Consider the following 13,506-nt stretch of genomic DNA (forward strand, 5'->3'; position numbering starts at 1 on the left):
TACTATTAACACTTTTGTGCATTCTATGCATGTATCTAATTGTTAAAATTGGAGTCATACTGTATAGTTTCATAACATGGTTTTTTTTTTTTTTTTGCACCAGATAGATTATAAAGAATATCTTCCCTGGCCATTAAATAGTTTTAATAAATACAGTTTTTAATAGCTGCTGTAGCAAGTATAAATTGAGTTCAATTGCCAGTAACAGAAGCCTGAAATAATCTTGATGATGATAGCTAACACTTATTGAGCACTTCAATAAGGCACTTTTCTCACAGAAAAGCAAAGAAAAAAAACTCACATAGAAGAATGTTACAGTTTTAGCAGCCATTTAACTCATGATTTTCAATTATATGTTTTTTTTTATTGTTTAACTTTATTTTTTATTTTTAAAAATTTACATCCAAGTTAGTTAGCATATAGTGAAGCAATGATTTCAGGAGTAGATTCCTTAATGCCCTTTACCCATTTAGTCCATCCCCCCTCCCACAATCCCTCCAGCAACCCTCAGTTTGTTCTCCATATTTATGAGTCTCTTCTGTTTTGTCCCCCTCCCTATTTTTATATTCTTTTTGTTTCCCTTCCCATATGCTCATCTGTTTTGTCTCTTAAAGTCCTCATATGAGTGAAGCCATATGATTTTTGTCTTTCTCTGACTAATTTCACTTAGCATAATACCCCCCAGTTCCATCCACGTAGTTGCAAATGGCAAGATTTCATTCTTTTTGATTGCCAAGTAATACTCCATTGTATATATATCCCACATCTTCTTTGTCCATTCATCCATCGATGGACATTTGGGCTCTTTCCATATTTTGGCTATTGTTGATAGCGCTGCTATAAACATGGGGGTGCCTGTGTCCCTTTGAAACAGCACACCTGTATCCCTTGGATAAATGCCTAGTAGTGCAATTGCTGGGTCCTAGGGTAGTTCCATTTTTAGTTTTTTGAGGAACCTCCATACTGTTTTCTAGAGTGGCTACACTAGCTTGTATTCCCACAAACAACGCAAAAGAGATCCTCTTTCTCCGCATCCTCACCAAATCTGTTATTGCCTGAGTTGTTAATATTAGCCATTCTGACAGGTGTAAGGTGGTATCTCATTGTGGTTTTGATTTGTATTTCCCTGATGATGAGTGATGTTGAGCGTTTTTTCATGTGTCGGTTGGCCATCTGGATGTCCTCTTTGGAGAAGTGTCTATTCATGTCTTTTGCCCATTTCTTCACTGGATTATTTGTTTTTTGAGTGTCGAGTTTGATAAGTTCTTTGTAGATTTTGGATACTAACCCTTTATCTGATATGTCATTTGCAAATATCTTCTCCGATTCTGTCGGTTGCCTTTTAGTTTTGCTGATTGTTTCCTTCGCTGTGCAGAAGCTTTTTATTTTGATGAGGTCCCAGTAGTTCATTTTTGCTTTTGTTTCCCTCCAGAGACGTGTTGAGTAAGAAGTTGCTGCAGCCAAGGTCAAAGAGGTTTTTGCCTGCTTTCTCCTTGAGGATTTTGATGGCTTCCTGTCTTACATTGAAGTCTTTCATCCATTTTGAGTTTATTTTTGTGTATGGTGTAAGAAAGTGGTCCAGGTTCATTCTTCTGCATGTCGCTGTCCAGTTTTCCCAGCACCACTGGCTGAAGAGGCTGTCTTTATTCCATTGGATATTCTTTCCTGCTTTGTCGAAGATTAGTTGGCCATCCATTTGTGGGTCCATTTCTGGGTTCTGTATTCTATTCCATTGATCTGAGTGTCTGTTCTTGTGCCAGTACCATACTGTCTTGATGATTACAGCTTTTTAGTATAGCTTGAAGTCTGGGATTGTGATGCCTCCTGCTTTGGTTTTCTTTTTCAAGATCGCTTTGGCTATTCGGGATCTTTTCTGGTTCCATACAAATTTCAGGATTATTTGTTCTAGCTCTGTGAAGAATGCTGGTGTTACTTTGATAGTGATTGTGTTGAATATGTAGATTGCTTTGGGTAGTATCAACATTTTAACAATATTTGTTCTTCCTATCCAGGAGCATGGAATCTTTTTCCATTTCTTTGTGTCTTCTTCAATTTCTTTCATAAGCTTTCTATAGTTTTCAGTGTATAGATTTTCACCTCTTTGGTTAGATTTATTCCTAGGTAGTTTATGGTTTCAATTATATGTTTTTTAGAGTCACATATATGAACCCATTTAATCCTCACACTAAACTTACAGGCTACATTACTATTATCATTTCCATTTTTTGATGGGGAAGCAGATTTACAGAGTGGGCTAAACAAATTAGGAGTTTCACTTATATACTTATTTTTTTGTATAATTACAAGTCAGAAATAGGGAGTCCAGGACTGGTATGGCAGCTTTGAGATATGCAGGCTCCTCCTTCTTTCTTTCTTCTCCATTAACCCCAGTACTGGCTTCTGTACTCAAATTGCCTCATGGTCACAAGATGGCTGCTGGAGCTGTAAGCACCATGTCTATATCCCAGGGAAAAAAAGGAAAGGACAAAGTTCAAAAGGCATATGCGAGCTAAGTCACCACCCACCCCCAGCACCCAAGGTACTTTTGTTAAACCTGTTCGAGCAATTTCCACTTATACTTAATTGGCCAGAACTGAGTCTCATAGCCAACCTTTTCCTCAAGGGAGGCTAACCATTGTTACTGTCTACAAAATCAGAGTCTGTAAGGACAAGGGAAAGAAAGGATTTTGTCAACATGATAAAAGGCTTCATTTGAGGGAGGTATTATGACTCTGACCATTATATAGATGAAGAAACTGAGACTTTGAGACACTGTGATGCTCTCTGACAATATAAAAGGCTTACAGGATAGAAGATAATTTAAGATACCTCCTGTGTTTTCAAGGGGTTCAAGGGGTACAGCAAAATACACGGTATTTGTAAAATTGAATTTCAGGTTAGTTTTATATTGTTCGTAATTCATTTGTCTCAATTTTAATCAGATGAGTCTATGTCAGCTAAGCTGCTCAACAGTAACTATCCAATCCCAGAGATAGGATAGGCCAAGTCCTAAAGGCTGTTGCTGACTTGTTTATAGTTATCTACTTATTTTATGAGTGTCACGGACTATAGTCAGAGGTTGTTCGAAACACACAAAGTAAGCAAACAGTCAACTTGACTGGGCCATGGGATGCCAGACATTTGATCAAACATTATTCTGGGTGTGTCTATGAAGGTGTTTTTGGATGATCTCATCCAACATTTGAATCCCATAGACTGAGTAAAGCAGATTGTCCTCCCTAATGTGGACAGGCCTTTATCCACTCAATGAAAGACTGAAATAGAACAAAAAATTGGATGAGAGGAAATTTTGCCTCCCTGTCTGATTGAGCTAGGACATTTGTCTTCTTGGGCTCTTAGATTGGAACTTATAACATTGGCTCTTGTAGGTCTCCAGTTTGCTAATTGCAGATTTTGAGACTTCTCAGTCTCTGTAATCAGGTGAGCCAATTCCATACAATAAGTCTCTCTATATGAATGAACAAAAGAATGAATGAATGGATAAATAAACACCCATATCCTATTGGTTCTATTTCTCTGGAGAACCCTAATACACATGGCTGTATTATAATTTGTTTATCCATTCACCAATTGCTGGACATTTGGATTATTTCTGGCCATTATGAATGAAACTTCCATGAACATCTGTGCACAGGTCTTTATATATGTGTGTGTGTGTGTGTGTGTGTGTGTGTGTGTGTGTGTTTTCAGTTCTCATGAGTAAATATCTAGAAATGGAATTGCTAGGTTAGGTTATCTGTTGTGTCCTCCAGGAAGAAGATACCAAGATGGGTGAGAAATGCAAGAGATTACTTGGTGTTAATGTCTGTGAAATAAGAAGGGGGGAAGGGAGTAAGAGAGGGCAGGGAAGGTCTTCAGACCGGATCTCACCCTGTGAAAGGAGAGGGAGAAGGAGAAAGATTGACTAGGAAGAACCTCATACTGCAGCGCAGCTCTGAGAAAGTTTTACCAACTCATCAGGGGTCCTTTGTTGGACAGAAATGGCCGGGCCCTAGGATCCCCACTGTGCTCAGTCTTTGGTTGGGTCTGCCTGGGAAGAGCATGGCCTCGGCTCAAATGTTGCAGTGGATCCTAAAGGCTCTGTGGCCGAGACTGCAGGCTAACTACAGCCTTTGGGGGGTAGAGTCACCCCTGATGGGAGATGGAAGTGGCACACTTCCACGGCGGTCAAAGTTCAAGCCTTGCTCCATGCAGATCCCCTTCTCTGTGCATCACTGAGGAGCAGCTCCGTTATGGGTCCCATGAGTGCCTCTTACTAAGAGGAAAACTCAGAAGAGGGAGGCTATTGTGATGGACAATAGCCCCTGTAGCTGCAGCTGGTCTCAGGCCACAGCTGGTACTCCTACTCTGTCTTCCTCCTCCTCCTCTTCCTCACTAGCGCTTCTGCAAGTCCTGATGCATGCCCAGTGGCGGTCTGAGCTCCTGGTCACTATGCCTTTCTCAGGCCAGGGTGACAGCACTTGTCCCTTCACAGTACAACTGTTAAGGGATGTCCAATGGGATCTAACTAGATCACCTGGGTTCCACACATATTCCTCCCAACCCCCATAGTGGGACAATAATAACCCTACCTCTTCCTACTGATGTACTTTAAAATGGTTAACATGGTAAATTGTTATATTATGTGTATTTCCCCACATTAAAGAAAAACACCAGGCTATAAAAATAGAAAAGACTTTAATCATTCAGTAAAATGCTGGATCTTTGCATTTACTCTCCCCCCAAATTTTCATTATTAAAACTCACCGCGAGTGGGGCGCCTGGGTGGCTCAGTTGGTTAAGCGTCCGACTTCAGCTCAGGTCACGATCTCGCGGTCTGTGAGTTCGAGCTCCGCTGTCGGGCTCTGGGCTGATGGCTCAGAGCCTGGAGCCTGCTTCCGATTCTGTGTCTCCCTCTCTCTCTGCCCCTTCCCCGTTCATGCTCTGTCTCTCTCTGTCTCAAAAATAAATATACGTTAAAAAAAATTTTTTTAAATAAAAAAAAAACTCACCGCGAGAGGAATGTCATTGCATATCCAATGTTTTGTACATTTTGGTTGGGACACATTCCTAAGTGTTGACTTGGTGGGTCAAAGAATATGAATTTTAAGAACTTAATATATATGATCAAAATACGCTTTGGAAAGATTCTACCAATTCACCCTCCTTATTCGTTCAAGAAACTTACAATAAATATGTGTGGGGTTTATACTCTGTGCTGCTGGGATACACCGGGATATATCTGAAGAATAAGCTACAGTTCTTAGGGCTTTGAAATCTAACTGGGTGATACAGTCACGTAACCAGTAACAAGAAGGCATGACAGATGTACATTTAGGGTGACCCGGGACATGAGCAGGAGGACTTAATTCAGCCCTGGTTGCGAAGGGAGGTGATGCCTAGGAAACCCAGGTTTCTCAGCCTGGGCCAGCCACCCTCTCCAGTTCTGGATAGAACCTTAAAAAAGAAGTTGCCATTTTTAGAAATGAAAACTTTTACTTCCCTTTCTTTTAAACATTTTTTTAAAATTTTTTTTTCAACGTTTATTTATTTTTGGGACAGAGAGAGACAAAGCATGAACGGGGGAGGGGCAGAGAGAGAGGGAGACACAGAATCGGAAACAGGCTCCAGGCTCTGAGCCATCAGCCCAGAACCTGACGCGGGGCTCGAACTCCCGGACCGCGAGATCATGACCTGGCTGAAGTCGGACGCTCAACCGACTGCGCCACCCAGGCGCCCCTAAACATTTTTTAAAAAGCTTATTTAAGTCATCTTTACACCCAACGTGGAGTTCGAACTCAGGACCTCAAGATCAAGAGTAGCACGCTCTTCCGACTGAGCCAGCCAGGCGCCCCAAAACTTTTACTGCTTAAAACCATGTTTATTTGATTGCTAGCGAAGATGGTTTTTCTCACGTTCATTGACCGTTTATTTATTTCTGTTTCTTCTTTTGCCCATTTCCCCATTGGGATATAAAGGTTTATCTTAGGATTTTGAGGAGTTCTTTTTATTGTAAGGATGCTTCTGTTCCAGTTATTTTCATGTCAAATATATTCTGCTGATTTGTAGTTTGCTTTCAAATCTCCTGCAGGGTGGTTTTTAAAAACAGCTTTATTGAGGTTTAATTTATATACTATACATCACTGATTTTTAAAAAATGTTTATTTATTTTGAGAGAGAGTGCACGAGCAGGGGAGGGGCACAGAGAGAGAGAGGGAGAGAGAGAGAATCTTAAGCTTCACACCCAGTGAGGAGCCCAACCTGGGGCTCGATCTCATGACCATGAGATCATGACCTGAGCCGAAGTCAAGAACTGGACACTTAACTGACTGAACCACCCAGACGCCCCTTAAAAATAAAATAGTTTTTAAAAAAAATTTTTTAATGTTTATTTATTTTTGAGAGAGAGAGAGACAGACAGACAGACAGACAGAGCATGAGTGGAGATGGGGCAGAGAGAGAGAAGGAGACACAGAATCTGAAGCAAGTTCCAGGCTCCCAGCTGTCAGCACGGAGCCCGATGTGGGTCTCGAACCCACAAGCAGCAAGATCATGACCTGAGCCGAAGGAGATTGCCTAACCAACTGAGCCGCCCAGGAGCCCCATAAATAAAATCTTAAAAAAATAAAGACAGCCTCCACCCACTGGAAAAAAAAAGTAAAATTTAGGAGCACCTGGCTGACTCAGTAGGAAGAGCGTGCTAATTTTGATCTCGGGGTGGTGGATTTGAGCCCCGCATTGGGGGTAGAGATTACTTAAATAAAACTTGAAAAATAAAATAAAATAAAATTTGTAGTTTGTATGTGTGTGTGTATATATATATATATATATATATGCATGTATGTACATGTATTTATTTATGAATATATGTGTACATATGTAATATAGAGTTTGTGTATGTTATCACTATGGCGTATAAATATATGGTAACAAAGAATTGTGTAGGGAGTTTTTTTTAAACACATACGCATGTATATATATACACTCATTGTGTGTAATTATAGTTTTCTTGTTATTTTGGGGCTCAAATTATTGCAGAGATTTAAAAAATACCAGTAAACAAGCTTATTAATGTTCTTCTTGGAACCATATTTCATACCCACTTGTTATTTATTTCTGTATCTGGAACATGAGAAGAGGCCCACGATTATGGGGAAAAATTGCATTAGGTTTATGTTTCACATGGAGAGAACTTAGGCACAAACGCAAAGACACAGAGATTTAATTATTTACTCTTACTGTACTCACGACTATGTGACTTGGTGACCGGCCAGCCTGCTGGCATGTGGGAGGATCAGGTGACTTGGAGCTCTCAGTGAAAAGTTCAAGGTGTTACTGGGTTCTGATTTAGGGCAAGATGACCTCTGCCCATCTTTTGACTTTCCTGTCTCCTGGCTCCTGTGCACAGTGTATCCCACTTTAGAGCATCTGTTTCTTTCTCTTTTTCCTTTCTTTAAGTCTGATGCTTTCTAGAATCCTCTTTGCTCACTGATAACTGTTGGAATGGAATAACTTCTGGACCATTCCTGCTTTTATCTGTTTCTTAAAAAAATTTTTTTTAGTGGGTTCTACACCCAACCTGGGGCTTGAACTCCCAACTCCTAGGTAAAGCATCACATGTTTTGCCAACTGAACTGGCCAGGTGCCCCTGGACCATACCCATTTTTATTTAATTATTTCTTTATTAAAGAATTTTTTTGAAATGTGTATTTATTTTTGAGAGGGAGGGAGGGGCAGAGAGAGAGGGAGACCCAGAATCCGAAGCAGGTTCCAGGCTCTGAGCTGTCAGCACAGAGCCTCATGCAGGGCTCGAACACACGAACCGCGAGATCCTGACCTGAGTGAAAGTCAGACACTCAACCAACTAAGCCACCCGGGCGCCCCACGATACCCATTTTTAATGGGCATTTCAGCTTAGTTCCTTGCCCTGATGATCAAAACATAATCACCTCTAGCTGTGCTCCTTATGGGTTCAACTCTCTCCTGGTATCCAGTCTTCTTTTTCCCAATCTTGCCATACCCACGAGGGGGCGGGGGCGGGCAAATCCCTCAGGTTTGTCTTTGTCTCCTGGACTTTCATCCTGTGAAGTACGAATTATTATCCTTATTTTTGATTGAAGAAGCTGAGGCTAAGAGAAGACAAGGGGTTTCCCCAAGATCCACAGGCTGAAACTGGGTTGACATTTGCTGTTCTTATTTCCTGTTCGGGGGATTCCTGACTTTATGTGTCTCACTGAGAAGGAAAACCTGCCTCACAGTTTAGATGCTATAGAAGTGGACGCTTTTTTCCCCAGCCTCCCTTGCAGCTAAGGTGTGAACCTGCAATCTAGGCTTAACCCATCACATACCTCTTTTCAGGATTTGGATAGCCTGGGCTGGAGTCACAAAGAAGCAGGGACCGCAGAGAACTCTCCTTGGTGGCTGTGGTGGTCACAAGAGTGGCAGGAACCAGTGCCTGGCCAGTCATCAGCACTCCAGGATGGGCAGCTCCTCTGATTTAAGTGTGGCGTTGGAGCCCTGGGGTTCAAACCCCAAGCATCATGGGGGTTTTGGGATGAGTGGGGTCTCTATGGCTGGGCTGGGCATGGAGGAAGGGGATGCTATGGGCTGTCAACTTTTTTTTTTATTGTTTATTTATTTTTGAGAGACAGAGAGATACATGGCATGAGCCGGGCAGGGGCAGAGAGAGAGAGGGAGACACAGAATCCGAAGCAGGCTCCAGGCTCTGAGCTGTCGGCACAGAGCCCGACGCGGGGCTCGAACCCACGAACCGCAAGATCATGACCTGAGCCGAAGTCAGATGCTCAACAGACTGAGCCACCCAGGCACCCTGTGGGCTGTCATCTTTTAATGGGCCATATCATTTTGGGTAATGAGCATCTTACTGTCAACTTGGATAGAACGAAGACAGAGAATCTTCCCCCAAATTTCAGGATTGCCTAAATGCTCTGATACCCAAGTACAATTCTGAGAAGGATGCGGGCCTCTATGCAACTAGGATTACATTTTCCCATCCTGATAAGTAAGAGTTCAGAGCCAGCTATATTTTGGTGTAGAAAAATAAGGAAAAGGTTTGTATCTTGCATCCAGGTACTAGGGAGCATAAAATATTAGCTGTACTTGGGAAATAATGCACGCATGTTCTTAATTTTACTTAGATCTCAGCTTGTGTCCACCCTCATCATCACGCCCACAGTGACTTGACCATTCGTAGTGAGAGGGAAAACTGGGTCTGGGTCTGAAACTTGGGCATTTGCTCATTCAGATGTCTTCTAGTTCTATTGAGCGATGTCAAATCAAAAGACAGCGTCTGTGAAAGAGCAAACGCTTCACCTCTGCTGGACCGTGACTCTCACATCGACCCTCTTTGGGAATGCAATGCGTGATCCATTGGGAAAGATCCCCAGCAAGCTGGAGACGTGAGAGGGAAGGAAACAAGGGTTGATGATAATAAGCGAGTGTCTCAAAGGCTACCAATTGTATGGAATAAACTCTCGGATCTGGGGTCTTGAGGGTGAGGAGGAAAGCACAGCAGTGCCCTTAGGGAGGCCCAGAGAAGCAGGGACCACAAGGAATTCTCCTTGGTGGCTATAGTCATCATAAGAGAGGCACAGGAGTTTAGTTGGAGCCCAAAAGACCAATACACTTTAAAAGTCAGAGAATGCAAACGGCTAAATAGTTGTCGCTATAGGAATTGCTGCTACTTGCATATCCTGAAAAGGACCCAAGCCATCACCCCTATTTGACAGATGAGAACACTGAGGCCCACGGAGAGGCAAAAACATCTGTAGTTAGTGACAAGATCGGGATGGAAATTGGCTGGTGCTGACTTTCCTTCCAGTGTGTTTATGCTGCATCACTGCCGTTTCCAGCTAACTGAATGACTTGTTCACTGATGTCCCAAGAGTGTCAGGATTGTGGGGGGATTCCAAAGCATACAGCAGGTGAGATGGACAGTGGAGTTAAAAGAGAATGAACTTTGGAGTCAGAGGTGGATCTGAATTCTTGTCCCAGCCACTTTCTAGCGGAATCCTGGGCAGTTTCCTCAATATCCCTTATTTGAAGGATAAAGATGATAATCACAGGATTTCATCGGGTTTAAATATATGTATGCTAACCATGAGTAAGAGTTAATCCTTGAGAGTACTTTGTTCAGTATCGTTATTAATGTAGTTTTATCTCTGCTGGTAGGGACCCATGGTAGGGAAACAATGGGTATTAAGAAAATAAAAAGTGAAACACTAAATATTTATAAGATTGAAGAGCATCATCAAGGTTGCCATGTATGGATGTTTAGGTTATATACCACCCAACACAGGGGTATAGTTTACACAGAGTATAATGTGAATGGTGACCTCTGGATTTGCTCAGTGTGCAACCTGAACAGTCATGGTGGTGGCCCCGAGGATAACATATGATTAATGGTCTTCTTTTAATAATGGGATGTTTTGTAACAAGGAGAGCAGAAAGCAGTTAAAGAATTTTATGGTTGGAAGGTCCCTTGGAGATTATATGTTTCCACTTCCTCATTTTTCAGATGTGAAAACTGAGATCCAGAGAGGGAAAGGGACAGGCATCATCCAGGGCAGAACTGGGACAAGAATCATGTCTCTAGGTTCTTTGGTAATTGCCCTTTGTGTTTGTGAATAATTTTCTTTGTTGGTAGGAGTTAGTATTCTGCACCATATTTTAAAACTTCCACAGAGAAAGAAGATCTGTGGCTGTTTTGCGTCTTCTAAACTTTGTTCAGAATAGACTCAGGAGGGCTCAGCAGAAATTTATTTAGTTCTGGGTCCTTGCACTTCAGTGTCTTGGAAGTTTCCTCAGGCCAAAAAATCCCTATTGAGCAAGACCCCTTGCAAGCACTTTGTTTGCTTCTGTTTTTGACTTGATATTAGTTGGCAAGCTGTGTAGTTTACTAACACCCTCGACTAGGTTGTTAGCTTGGTATTAACTCAAGAACAGTGTCTCTGGAGGCCAAGTGAACTCCTTTAAAGTCTGCTGTGCAGAGATGACAAATTGCTTCAAATTATAATTCAGAATCAGGGGCGCCTGGGTGGCTCCGTCGGTTAAGCGTCTGACTTCAGCTCGGGTCATGATCTCGCGGTTCGGGGGTTCGAGCCCCGCGTCGGGCTCCAGGCTGACAGCTCAGAGCCTGGAGCCTGCCTTGAATTCTGTCTCCCTCTCTCTGCCCCTCCCCCACCAGGCTCTGTCTCTGTTTCTGTCTCTCTCTCAAAAATAAATAAACATTAAAAAAAATTAAAAGAAAATAAACGGAGTATGGAGAAATTATGAAAGGGAGTTTGGTCTAGCTTAGCAGGTCCTTAAACCTAGGCTGCGGGGTTTGACTACTCCTCTGAAAGTTTTCTGTCTGTAGCTTTTTTCTCAAAAAGATGCTTCTCGTTGCCCACTTCTCCAATCTCTGGGGCAGGACTTGGGTTAGGAGCCCTCCTTCCTTCCCAGTGCCGCTTCTGAACCATTTCTAGCATGAAGGCCTTGTTCCTACCGCTATCCTATCATCCAGTTCACCCACCTCTGCCCTGTCCTCTTCCTAGGTTATTTCCTCTCATCCATTGCAGATTTTTTGGAGGTGGTATCATCCAGAATGTAGGCTTGAGGAGTCCGGTATTCCCGGGCTCTGGTTTCAGGCATGCCGCTTTGTAGCTATGTGATCTTGGGCAAATTACCTACTATCTGGACTTCCCTTGCCTTAGATGTAAAATGGGATAGAAATAATACCTTGCATTCCATGCTCATTCAGCTAGAAAGTAAACAAATAATCATCAATCGGTGCATATTCTGTGAAGGGCTTGAGGTAGAGAATAAAGAGGGCCTACATCGGGGAGGGGGTCTGGAGAGGGGGGTGCCATTTAAGCCGAGACCTGAAGAAAGAAAAGAAAGATTAAATGGGATGAAGATACGTGCGAACACTCAGCACAGTGCTGGCCCACGGTAGGCACTCGATAAACGTTAGTGATGATGACTTCTGTTGGTGTTGCTGTATTGGGCACCTGGCTCTGAGCCTCCTTCTGCGTCTTCAATGTCTATGCAGATGGCCCATTCCACATCCACCCTGGTAGCTCCTTTCTCTTTTCCCCACTTTCTTGAACTTTATTATTTAAAAAAAAAAATTTAATGTTTTTATTTATTTTTGAGACAGAAAGAGACAGAGCATGAGCAGGGGAGGGGCAGAGAGAGGGGGAGACACAGAATCCGAAGCGGGCTCCAGGCTCTGAGCCATCAACACAGAGCCCGACGCGGGGCTTGAACTCACGGAGTGTGAGATCGTGACCTGAGCTGAAGTCGGACGCTCAACCGACTGAGCCACCCAGGCGCCCCACTTTCTTGAACTTTATTAAAGAAAAAGCAATGACGGTCAATCTCTAGAACATCCTCAATTTTCCGGGGTCCCTCCCTGGAAAAGGTGGCATTGGGTTTCCAAACGCATGCCAGAGTGTACGTGATTCCCAGTTGCACGAAGTAGGTGAAAAGCTGAAATCCTAAAATGTTCATCCTCCAACTTTCCCCTGGTCTTGGTTTGTCTTCCCGCTGCCACCGGCCCCCCCACCCCCCACCTTACTGCCCCCACTTTGGTCTCTGGATCCACAAGAATCACCTGAACAGCTGCTATGATTTCACGAATTTTTGTCTGCAGCTCTCTGAGCTCTTCCAGGTGCAGAGATAGCCGAATTTGAGCAGCTTTCCTAAGAACTGCACTTCCTGTTCTGAGATAGTCTTATCTAAGGCGCCAGGCAAGCCCTCTTTTGTTTGATTTGCTTTGGCAACCGCATCCTGCCGTCAGGAGCTGTAAATCGCCTTAAGCACGACCAGGTCGTCACCCTGACTTCCCCAAGAAGGTTAACCGAAGCCATGGCACCAGCCCGAAAAACAGAGCTATTTACATCCAGACTGATGGACGGTTCTGCATTTTTCGTTGCACCACCAATACGTTTTGCATTATCTGGTACCAAGTTCTTGTCTTTTTCAGCATTACCTCCGCGTTCAAATCGGACAGCTAACCCAAGAAGGCAGTCTGTTGCTTCTTGGCGATCTTGAATCTTGAAAGGACAGTTCACAGCTCTGAAACACTTTTCAGAGACACTGGGCCAGTCTCCGCTGTGGATGCTTCTTAAATTACTTCTGTCTTCGATCCTGTAGTGTCTGACTTCCTGGTCTTTGGGCTAAATAATAAAGTTTCTGAATCGTGTATCGTCTTTGCAGTTGAAGTGGCATGCTTGTGGCATGGTCCTAGCTCCTCGCTCTTTTACCTTGGGCTTCTGCCGGTGACGGGAGAGGTGAAGAGGAGTGGGCAGCACAGGCCGCCAGTGACACGGCAAGGGCACCCTGCTAGTCCTGTGACTTTTACCTCTGCTTCCCCTAAGTGGCTACACCCTGCGCCTTGCCTCACCTAGGACTCTCTCATTTCTTAACTCTTAAATTCAGGTCTTGAGCCTTAGAGGCTCCGTAGGGGAGACAAAGCTTCACCCCCATTCCATCTGGGTTTCC

At 43.3% G+C, this 13,506-nt stretch overlaps 1 pseudogene; it reads right to left on the bottom strand.

Moving 5' to 3' along the window:
* Window positions 1–12,394: 12,394 nt before the first annotated feature.
* On the bottom strand, window positions 12,395–13,244 carry LOC101097000 (annotated as a pseudogene).
* Window positions 13,245–13,506: the final 262 nt, after the last annotated feature.

Source organism: Felis catus, chromosome C1, assembly GCF_018350175.1.
Source record: "Felis catus isolate Fca126 chromosome C1, F.catus_Fca126_mat1.0, whole genome shotgun sequence".
NCBI classification, from domain to species: domain Eukaryota; kingdom Metazoa; phylum Chordata; class Mammalia; order Carnivora; family Felidae; genus Felis; species Felis catus.